The sequence below is a fragment of the Salvelinus sp. IW2-2015 genome, linkage group LG9 (genome assembly GCF_002910315.2).
Source record: "Salvelinus sp. IW2-2015 linkage group LG9, ASM291031v2, whole genome shotgun sequence".
NCBI lineage: Eukaryota > Metazoa > Chordata > Actinopteri > Salmoniformes > Salmonidae > Salvelinus > Salvelinus sp. IW2-2015.
In genome coordinates this window covers 29,745,847-29,757,962 of record NC_036849.1, presented here as the reverse complement: position 1 = coordinate 29,757,962, position 12,116 = coordinate 29,745,847, and the positions used below count along the sequence as shown (strand labels likewise).

At 42.7% G+C, this 12,116-nt stretch overlaps 1 protein-coding gene across 3 annotated transcripts in view; it reads left to right on the top strand.

Moving 5' to 3' along the window:
* The window catches only part of LOC111968926 (leucine zipper protein 1), a 65,655-nt gene that overhangs the window by 19,349 nt on the left and 34,190 nt on the right, over positions 1-12,116 (top strand). Inside the window, exon 2 of one of the 3 annotated variants that reach the window (XM_023994900.3) lies at positions 2,635-2,725. The exons of the other annotated variants lie outside the window; for them this stretch is intronic. The gene's annotated coding sequence lies outside the window, so the exon portion shown is untranslated. The remainder of the gene's footprint in view (positions 1-2,634; positions 2,726-12,116) is intronic. 3 annotated transcript variants of the gene reach the window in all.

Genomic DNA, 12,116 nt, shown 5'->3' with positions numbered 1-12,116 from the left:
CAGGTTTTGAGTGAAATAAAGGATCTTGCGGTCTCCTTCTGGCGGGGCATATGACTGCTCTATCAACACGGTACAACATTCCTGTGCACCATCCCTATCTGATGGAATGTGAATACGAGTGGGTGGCATGCACTTGCGGTTTGTTGTCTGAAATTGAAAAATCTATTTGGTGTTATATTATTTTCTTTGTTGTTTTCCGCTTCCCTCCCTTCGCCCGCCCTCCCCCTTCCACCCTTCCCGGTTTCGTACCTCTCTGGGCATCCTGTTCAGCATGTTTAATTTGGGCATTCCTTTCCTTTGCTCGTAGACAAAACAATTCAAGAACTCTCAGAGCAAACCACAGCCCCCTCCTTATCCACTTCCCTGCTAATCACTCACAGGAAATGGGCTCCCATGCAAACTATCTCCAGCGCAGAAAGAACCCTGCATGTATTTTAATGCCCTGAAATGTTGCGGTAAGGAAATTGAACATGAGCTCTCCCCCCGCTCACTTTCTTTCTCCCTTGCTCTCTCTGTCGTTACATAGTGGTCTTTTCCCCCATATTGTTTTGACTGATCTAGCCTTTTTCTCCATCTATTTCTTGTCTCTAAATGAATTAAGTGATTTGGTACTTGGCTGTTTCAGTCATTTGTGCAACCTGAAAGGATAGTTTGCATACTCCGCAACGCAATTACGGATCAAGTGCCCATGTCAGTGTTCATAATTGTAGCTCAAACCTCTGCTTCACAAGTTCAATCCTCTGCATTTCTGATATCCTGTATCCTATCACTGTTACCATTACTCCATGCCGRAGGCCCTCCATAACATTCCCCGACTGGCATGTAGAACGCAACTTCTGTTACATCTGTCATGAGCTGATTTACTTTGGACTCCAGAGATCTGCCCTTTACCAGTAAGAAAAAGAGGTTACTGATCCAGAAAGATTTGATCACATGATATCAACAAATATGTCTCCTGGTTTAAGCTAAAACTGTACAGTGTCAGATGACCGATGAACTAGGAGAGGTCATTTTATAATGGCCACCCACAAACTACATGAGAAGGTGTATTCGTTGTTACGTGTAAATTCTTTGATATGTGATTTGCTGCTCTGTACTCGGGAACACAGTACGACGAGATTAGAAACCAGCTCGCTCTGAAGGGGGTAGGGGTAGCAGGGTTTGCACGTTTGGTCTGCCCTTTGATTTGGTAGTTATTGGTACCAGCCGTGACAATATTTGGGTCAAATCTCTACCCAAATGCCTCACGCCAGGTGGGTCAAAGGGTCTGGCTGGTTTGATGTGCACGGGGAAGTGTGTGTGTGTGGGACGAGGTGCTTAGAAATATACACACCGGTAGAGTGCTTTATCAGCCTGGATTTGACTTGTCAGAGGCCAAATGTTGATAATTTCTTCAAGGCGGCTCAATGTTGTTTATTAAAGGTCCCAAAATGGGGTGGTTCTAGCTCTGTACTTCGTGCCGTACTTTGCCCCCTTGCGTAATCATAGAAAGGGAAACATTTTTAAGAAATGTGGTGTACTTTCTGACGCTGTCTTTCCACTAGTGGTCGTAGTTTAAATTGTAAACAGCATGATAGTACTCCTGCTATTCAACTGACCTAGAGGATCCATGTTTATGAGTGTAAAGGTAGCAAGGCCTGTTGAGCCCCACAACTTGGAGTCAACGTTGAGACAACGCTGTGTGGTCATTTGTGTGTTTGCTGGGCTCCTTGTGACAAACTGACCTGATGCATCACCTTCCAGTTAAACAGAATGTCCAGTATGCGTGCCATTATTCAGCAGATCGGTCTGTTTATTCAATGACTACTGTGTGAGAGCTCATGAATGTACCATGCGCTGCCCAATACTAAGGGTTTACCCTTGAATTAGCAACATCCTTGTAGCAAAGGGTGTACTGGAGTAGTCCTACTGCAGGCACGGTGGGGGTATACATTAAATAAGTATGTCTGCAGTTACCAGTGTACTGTAGCGGGGAGAGGGGGTCCTCCTGTTATTTCAGTCTCTCTTTCGTCTGTCTGTGAGAACTTGTGTTCCTTCAATCTTTCCTCTCTTCTCACTGACATATTTTCCTTTTCTACGTCACTAAATGGATGTTTCCCCCTCTTCCCCACTTGAAAATCCATACCAGACATATAGTCTTAACGGTGGATTCTTTGTGCTTAATGAAACATATGGAATGCTACTGCACAAAACCGGTTCATGTGTCAGAAGAAAAGAAAAAAAATCTCCTGGTCTTCTGTGGCAACCCATGTTTGAGACGAAGTAGTGCTCGACGTAGGGCCAGAATGGAATGAATGGAGCACTGTTGTTGGGCCAGGCCAGCCAAAAACGATTGTCTGGTCATGCATGAGACAATTGCTGAGCAACGAAATGTGGCACATATCTGACCGACTTCTCAGTCCTCAGACCACCTCTAGTCAATGGCTGCATTTGCACAGACGGCACAATGCTGATAATTTGGGCTACCTGTGTAAACACAGGTAAGATGCCTTCGTATGAACGGTTCTATTTACACTGRTCCCATTGTCAGTTGACTACCAAGCACAACAATGGTGAAAGGATGCTATGAATCATTACTATGGTAGAATCTGAGAAACTCATATTATGGTCTGCCCTGTGTGTGTTCTCCCTCAGGTTATAGGGCCTGTGGATAGAGCTCCATGGTGAAACCACCTGGAGACAGAGGCCTTGTTTACCAGCTTCTTAGCACCCAAATAAGCAGCAGGTAAATTGTCTGTCAAGACTGTGTACACTTAAGATTACAGTATCTACATCCTACTTCCTGTATTTGTTCAGTGTGTTTGTCAAGACTGTCTTTCGTACCCTTACCGGATCTACATCTGTAGAGATTGTATRTGCGTGTGCTCACTGTGTGTGCACTGTGCCCAAATGTTTATGTGTATTGGCACTCCTGTGCCCATATGTGTGCGGCAATTTGTTTTTTCGTCCAGCTGCTCAGTTGGAAGAGGAAACGCAGTGTGAATTTGTTAGGAAGGTTCCGGATTCCAAGGCCGGTTCTTACCTCTGAACCCTTTGTAAGCCTGTTTCCTGGCGGGCCTGGGCAGTGTTGCACTAAAGCCGGCGTTGTGCTTCCTTCCCTATACCCTTAGGTCAGCGAGGAGTGGCACACATACACACGCAGTGCAGGGTTTCCAGGTCAAACACACATAGCACAAAGACCACTCAAAACCCACAAGGCCTGAACTGTTGGAACATTTATCCAACCCTTTTCTCGTAACGTTATCGAGCTAATTAAGAAGCAAAATTCGGTTTTCCATCAAAATGAATCATTATTGCGAGCTATAATAAATAAATCCCTTTTGCCCTTGTACAGAACTCTAGATAAATCCGACAGGAGGGTTTGTGATGAAAGTTGGACAGAGGATCTCAATCTCTGTGCAAGAAACACTTGGACGAACTTAAAAAAACGAATGTTAAGAGGTTATTTTGTGGCAATTTTGCCGTTATGTGCCAGATGTTAAGACTACAAAGTACAAACTGCTATAAATGGCCTATTTGCGAGATTGACTTTTAATAGGCTACTAAATCTGGGTTTATGATAGTAATTAAACGTTGCCATGGTTTGCTTAGCTAGATGCAGGTAACCTATGTATATTATTTTGTTTGTTTATATATTTCAAAAATACAACTACTAATGCTATGTATGTTTTTTCTGAAAAATAGTGGCCTATATCTAATTTCAGATAGCTTACGGTAGCCTAGTCAAGATGTAGTAGGTAAACTGAATGATTAGGCAGCTTGCTTAGTTCAAATTGGTAGACTAATTTATTTCACATGATTAGCGAGGCGATTTCCAGGTAAGAAGTGCTTGTGTTTCCCAATAGCCTGCTGGAATAGACTACTGAGGATGGGGATGTAATTTCAGTCACTGAATKATATATTAATAAAATGTACAGTACCATTTTTTTCAAGGCTTTTTCTTAATTTGTTTTACTGTTTTCTACATTTTAGATTAATAGTGACGACATCAAAGCTATGAAATAACACATGGAATCGTGTAGTAACGAAAAAAGTGTTAAACAAATCAAAATATATTTTAAATGTGAGATTCTTCAACATAGCCACCATTTGCCTTGATTACAGCTTTTCACACTCTTGGCATTCTCTTAACCAGATTCATGAGGTGCATTTCATGGAATGCATTTCAATTAACAGGTGTTCCTTGTTAAAAGTTAATTTGTGGACTTTCTTACACAGAAGATAGCCCTATTTGGTAAAAGACCAAGTCCATATTATGGCAAGAACAGCTCAAATAAGCAAAGAAGAATGACAGTCCATTACTTTAAGACATGAAGGTCAGTCAATCTGGAAAATTTCAAGACCTTTGTAAGTTTCTTCAAAGGCAGTTGCAAAAATAAAGCACAAATAAATGTTTCACAGAGTTCAAGTAACAGACACATCAACTGTTCAGACGAGACTGCGTGAATCAGGCTTTCATGGGCGAATTGCTGCAAAGAAACCACTACTAAACAACACCAATAAGAAGACTTGCTTGGGCCAAGAAACATGAGCAATGAAAATTAGACCGGTGGAAATCTGTCCTTTTGGTCGGAGTCCAAATTTGAGATGTTTGGTTCCAACTGCCGTGTCTTTGTGAGATGCAGAGTAGGTGAACAGATGATCTCTGCATGTGTGGTTCCCACCGTAAAGCATGGAGGAGGAGGTGTGATGGTGTGGGGGTGCTTTGCTGTCTGATTAATTTAGTACTTAACCAGCATGGCTACCACAGCATTCTGCATTTGTGTCATTTGTTTTTCAACAGGACAATGACACAACACGCCTCCAGGCTGTGTAAGGGGAATTTGACCAAGAAGGAGAATGCTGGAGTGCTGCATCAGATGACCTGGCCTCCACAATCACCCAACCTCAACCCAATTGAGATGGTTTGGGATGAGTTGTGCCGCACAGTGAAGGAAAAGCAGCCAACAAGTGCTCAGCATATGTGGGAACTCCTTCAAGACTGTTGGAAAAGCATTCCAGGTGAAGCTGGTTGAGAGAATGCCAAGCATTTGCAAAGCTGTCAAGGCAAAGGGTGGCTACTTTGAAGAATCTCCTAAATAAAATAGATTTTGATTTGTTTAACTTTTTTCTTCTTCTTCCGTTTACTACATGATTCCATATGTGTTATTTCATGGTTTTGATGTCTTCACTGTTATTCTACAATGTAGAAAATGGCAACCCTGGTGCAGTGGCTCACACACGGAGCGCCAGCTCACACGGATGCCCAAAATAACACCCTCCCAGTAATGTGCTCTCTCCGTAAAAGAAAATGTGTCACTGACTGTCCAAGTCAAGTCTACTCAGGCTGCGGGCACCGTCTGCTTCAGCATGCTAATAACTTTGGATAGTATCTATGAACACTTATCTATGGAGAGTGGTACACTTTAAGCAATTTGGCAAGAGGGGGTGTGGTATATGGCCAATATAGTATGGATTAGGACTGATTAAAAAATACCTGTGATTTACGGTCTGATATACCACTGCTGTCAGCATTCAGGCCTCAACCCACCTGGTTTATAAAATCAAGTATCCAAAGGAGACTGTTTAAACCCATAGAGGCTTGATTAATTGGTCTTCCCATTCGGTTGTATTCTTTCTTCAGGTGTAAATTAGAACATGGTCAATGTGTGTCGTTGTCATGGTAAAGGAGGTAGACTGTATTGTTGTAAATACTGCATATACAGAAGTTTGAGAAGAGACTGTATGAATACGCTATGCTGTATCATATCTCCCAGTGGTAGTGGATAGAGCTACTGTATCCATTCCAAACATACAGCTACTGTCACTCTGTAACATTAATGAGTCAATCAACAACCCAGATGTATTTCTGGGTCTTTCTGTCTCTGTAGACTCAAGTAGCAGGCACATACACTGTAAGATGAATCCTCCACCTCCTCACTCTCTGTRTAGTTCCACCCCTGTCCTCCGTTTATCTCCATGGGTTTATTCCTTTGTGTCTTTTTAAATACCGCTGCATTATAAGGTAAGAGAAAGGGGAGGGGGAATGAGGCACCAGTCTCTGCTCTGTGACAGAGCTACGCCGGCCGGTGTGATGTCTATTCCCCTGACTGCAGGCTGGATGTACCTCCATCCACCACCCAACCTCTTCTGTTTATCCTAAACAACATTACATTTCTCCCGCTCTGTTTCTCTTTCTCTTATCACTTCTACTGCCTCTTTTTTCCCTCCTCTGCCTCACTTTCTCCATTTCTCTCTTTATTTCTCTCCCTCCCCCACTCTGTGTCTCTAGCCTGTGATGATGATGATAAGTGCTGGAGAGTGCTGCATTCCTGCTGCATTGTTCCGGTCTGGCAAAGCCCTGCTCAGCATTCTGTGGGCTCACTCCCCATCGCTTTGTACCTCTTTCTCTCTTTCTCATACCCTGTCTCTCGTATACCCTGTCTCTCCTACTTAGTTACTCATCCCTCTGTCAGCCTCTCACACAAGAGACGCAGTGAATCTGATGCTCCCACAGTGCCGTCTTGCAGCCGCTGTGGGTATCTAATGCCAACACTCTCGCTGCCAGGCTGTGCCAACCGGAGAGGGCTGGCATCCAKACGGACTGACGGGAGGGAGGGAGAGAGGAAATATGAATCAATCTTTGAAGTATCTTTGACCAGTGCCCGAGGGCATCTGTTCTGGCTGTTGCTGACACACGAGAGCACACTCACTCACTGACATGATACTTACCGTCTACTTGAGAGACACACACACCTTCTCAACAGTTGTGCACTGTACTACACTCATATGACATGCCCCACAAATGTTCCATAAGAATTCAATCTGGGCATTGGTCCCAATCACCATCTCACTGGGCTCCTACTAGCAGGGGTGGGAAATTCCAGTCCCCGGGGGTCTGATTGGTGTCCCAGTTTTGCCCCAACTAACACACCTGACTTCAATAATCATGATCTTCAGTTTAGAATGGAATTTGKTTTAATCAGCTGTGTTTTGCTAGGTATGGAGAAAGTGTGCCACCAATCAGGCCCCCGAGGACTGCAGTTGCCCACCCCTGTTAGAGGGTCCTCTCACACTGTCCTATTGTATTGTCCCTGACTCATGTATTGTGCCGTAACCTTGAACTGGTGAAGTGCTATTGGGTCTTGGTGCCAGTGTGCATACCCTCCCTGTTTTCTCTGACCTTGACAGTGGATGGTAGTCAATAGAGGAGAGAGCAGAGATAATTCTTGGATATAGAAAACCAATGGACCGTCTCAGTTTAAGGAATGTATTTATTTGACAGGGACAGTGGACATTCAGCAACAGCATTTCAGTCTTCGCATTAAGTCCAGGATACTAAGTACCAGTTAGTATTGTTATAGCCCACTTAATTAAGTATATCTTTTTTTATTTACAATTGGTTTGGAGTTAATGTTTTATGTGAAAATGCTTTTGTATTTCATTATAGTGGATTTATGCTCCATCTTGTAAGAGACGTGTAATTTTGGAGCTGTATGTTTAGTGTCTTGCCTGAATCTATGAGACCTAATGGTGTGGAGCTGTGAGTTAGTGTCTAGTCTGATTCTATGAGACTTAATGCTATGGATGAGTTTCAGTGCATACTGTAGCTTGGAGCTTGGCATGTTCATGTATGTGTGCTAATGGTTGTCGGGCAGTCTGTGGAGGTAGAGACATAGAGTCATAGTTCTAGAGAGTCTGTTCTACCCCTCACAGACCAGAGACTGAGTTATACAGTAGTTCTAGAGAAGGGGAAGTGCTCCCGATTGCTTGCTGCTGACCAAAGTAAACAGTATGTTGCCAGTTGGAGTGGGACACAGTGTGTCTCTCCGTGTGTGTGTGTGTGTGTTCACGAACGATCATGTGAGTGTATTAGAATGTACATTATATACAGGCTGTTCCTAGCATCTGTACAATGTGCTCAGACAAGTAGCCAAATGTGAGTGACGCAGGACAGGAACATGCTCTGTCTCCCTCCCTCTGCCCATCTGTTCCCACTCAGTGAACCTGCCTGTTGCCGAAGCTCTTCTCTTTCCTTTTGCCCGAGGCTGCCTGTTTCTGATGACATCATTACTTGGTGAAAGGATAGGGCGGGTCACAATGGCTGGCCCATGTCCTCTAAATACTAGTTTCACAACAGGACTTCCCTCTGATCAACACACATACGCACCTACCTACATTCCCAACACTTCCATGTATTTTTATTTAACCTTTWATTTAACTAGGCAAGTAGGTTAAGAACAAATTCTTATATATAAAGATGGCCTACCTCGGCCAAACCCAGACGACGCTGGGCCCTATGGGCGAGTAATAAAAGGTATTTCTTTATTACTCAGATCATCCTCATTTGTTACAAAGGCTACACACACAAAGGAGCCCTTTTCTAATGAATCATCAGCTATAATATGAATCGTCATCACACTTCTTCCTCCTCGTAATCGATGACTACGTTTACGTGCATACCTATTTCCCATTATTATTCAGGATACTCAAGTATTCTGTGTTTGAGTTAAGGCGTGAACATCATGTCCTGTTTACAATAACCTGAAAAAGCTTGTATCCCGGTAATGAGAAATCCGGATAAGATGTCTGGGATATGCTGATCTTAGACAGGATACGGTGGCAGGTAAACATCCTATCCCGTTTTACTGTTGTCTTTTACGGTCTGCTCAGGCTCAGTTTGGCATATCATGGGTGTTGTGTGACGTTTTCATTTGATTGTCAAACAAATCACTTCAAAAAGTAGGCTACCTGTGCAGTTCCATCCATCATAGTTCCATCATTTCTTTTCTTGATACTCCATACTGGAACATATAGCTACTGGCTACTTTCACCTGTAAACTTTCTGCTTCTAATTTCTGACATTTGGTAGGCTACTTGTTTGTCAACTATAGTTACATACATGCAGCTTCTCTTCTGTCATAACTTGTTGTCCCAGAAGACTAAATAAAGTAGTGCTCACCAGAATAATGTCTTACATTGATAGAATGAATTAGCAATGTAGTTACAACTATTAAAGTTGTCTGTGTTATTTAGAGACCGGGGAGAGAACTCAAACTCCAAAACTGTTTGACCGGTTTTAAGGAAATTAAAAGCTGAGAATTATGAAACGTTTCTGATAATACGACTTCGTCTTGGGTGCATGTTTTATGTGGTTGAAATACTGTCTGCTCAGCATCTGCTTGCGTCAGTGTCAAAGATAACACATTACTCTAGGGTTGGGTGGTATACAGAGTTTCATAATATACAAGTGGCGTAAAAAAACACGGGGGGAAAGCCCCTTGTGTGTCGATTTACCAGAATGCTAACAAAATTAGCATAAGTAATAGCACATTTTTATGGAAACTGCTAGCTAAAATGCATAAAYGAAAATAAACAAATTGCAAAGACAGGCAATCCAGCTCATGAAGTTATACATATACAGTACCAGTCAAACGTTTGGATACACCTACTCATTCAAGGGTTTTTCTTTATTTTTACTATTTTCTACATTGTAGAATAATAGTGAAGACCATCAAAACTATGAAATGACACACATGAAATCATGTAGTAACCAAAAAAGTGTTAAACAAATAAAAATCTAATTTATATTTTTTATTATTCAAAGTAGCCACCCTTTTGCCTTGATGACAGCTTTGCACACTCTTGGCATTCTCTCAACCAGCTTCACCTGTAATGCTTTTCCAACAGTCTTGACGCAGTTCCCACATATGCTGAACACTTGTTGGCTGCTTTTCCTTCACTCTGTGGTCCAACTCATCCCAAACCATCTCAATTGGGTTGAGGTCGGGTGATTGTGGAGGCCAGGTCATCTGATGCAGCACCCTCACTCTCCTTCTTGGTCAAATAGCCCTTACACAGCCTGGAGGTGTGTTGGATCATTGTCCTGTTAAAAAAACAAATGATAGTCCCASCAAGCGCAAATCAAATGGGATGGCGTATCGCTGCAGAATGCTGTGGTAGCCATGCTGGTTAAGTGTGCCTTGAATTAGAAATAAATCACTGACAGTGTCACCAGCAAAGCACCATCACACCACCTCCTCCATGCTTCATGGTGGGAACCACACATGCGGAGATCATCCGTTCACCTACTCTGTGTCTCACAAAGACATGGTGATTGGAACCAAAAATCTCAGTTGGACTCATCAGACCAAAGGACAGATTTCCACCGGTCTAGTGTCCATTGCTCGTGTTTCTTGGCCCAAGCAAGTCTCTTCTTATTGGTGTCCTTTTAGTAGTGGTTTCTTTGCAGCAATTTGACCATGAAGGCCTAATTCACGCTGTCTCCTCTGAACAGTTGATGTTGATGTGGCTGTTACTTGAACTCTGCGAATCATTTATTTGTGCTGCAATTTCTGAAGATGGTAACTCTTATGAATGTATCCTCTGCAGCAGAGTTAACTGGGTCTTCCATTCCTGTGGCGGTCCTCATGAGAGCCAATATCATCCCAGCGCTTGATGGTTTTTGCGACTGCACTTGAAGAAACTTTCAAAGTTCTTGAAATGTTCCTTATTGGCTGACCTTCATGTCTTAAAGTAATGATGCCGTCGTTTCTCTTTGCTTATTTGAGCTGTTCTTGCTATAATATGGACTTGGTCTTTTACCAAAATAGGGCTATCTTCTGTCTACCACCCCTACCTTGTCTCAACACAACTGATTTGGCTTAAACGCATTAAGAAGGAAATTCCACAAATTAACTTTTAACAAGGCACACCTGTTAATTGAAATGCATTCCAGTTGACTACCTCATGAAGCTGGTTGAGAGAATGTCAAGTGTGCAAAGCTGTCATCAAGATAAATGGTGGCTACTTTGAAGAATATCACATTTAAAATGTATTTTGATTTAACGCTTTTTCGTTACTACATGATTCCATATGTGTTGATGTCTTCATTGTAGATTATCAATGTAGAAAATGGTAAAAATAAAGAAAAACCCTTGAATGAGTCGGTGTGTCCAAACCTTTAACTGGTACTGTATATACAGTGCATTCGGAAAGTATTCAGACACATTCACGTTTTCTTCATTTTGTAACATTACAGCCTTATTCTAAAATGGATCTATTTTTAAACTGATCCTCAATCGACACCCAATACCCCATAATGACAAAGCAAAAACAGGGGTTTAGAAATTTTTGCAAATGTTTTAAAACATACTTGTGAAATGTACATAAGTATTCAGACCCTTTACTCAGTACTTTGTTGAAGCACCTGAGGCAGTGATTACAGCCTAGAGTCTTCTTGGGTATGACGTTACAAGCTTGGCACACCTGTATTTGGGGAGATTCTCCCATTCTTCTCTGCAGGTTCTGTCACGTTTGCACAGGTATTTTGAGGTCTCTCCAGAGATGTTCAATCGGGTTCAAGTCTGGGCTCTGACTGGACCACTCAAGAACATTGAATACTGAAGCCACTCCTGCTTTGTCTTGGCTGTGTGCTTAGGGTCGTTGTCCTGTTGGAAGGTTAACCTTCACCCCAGTCTAAGGTCCTGAGTGCTCTGGAGCAGGTTTTTATCAAGGATGTTTCTGTACTTTGCTCTGTCCATCATTCCCTCTCCTGACTAGTCTCCCAGGTCCTGCCACTGAAAAACATTCCCACAACTGATGCTGCCACCACCATGCTTCACCATTGGGATGGTATTTGCCAAGTGATGAGCGGTGCCAGGTTTCCTCCAGACGTGATGCTTGGCATTCAGGCCAGAGTTCAATCTTGGTTTCATCAGACAAGATAATCTTGTTTCTCATGGTCTGAGAGTCCTTTAGGTGCCTTTTTGACAAACTCCAAGCGGGCTGTCGTGTGCCTTTTTTACTGAGTAATGGCCTCCGTCTGACCACTCTACCATAAAGGCCTGATTGGTGGAGTGCTTCAGAGATGGTTTTCTTTCTAGAAGGTTCTCTCATCTCCACAGAGGAACTCTGGCAGAGTAACCATTGGGTTCTTGGTCACCTCCCTGACCTTATTCTACCTACCTACCTTATCCTACCTACTGTACAGAATGCACTGTACAGTAGGTAGGAGCTTATTAATGTTATTTTTGGTGAGTTTGGACATTTACAAGCAAAATGTAAATGAGACATTACGCAAATGAACAACATTTTGACGCATGCTTCTCCTTAAGGAAGAACAGTACTGACTCTGG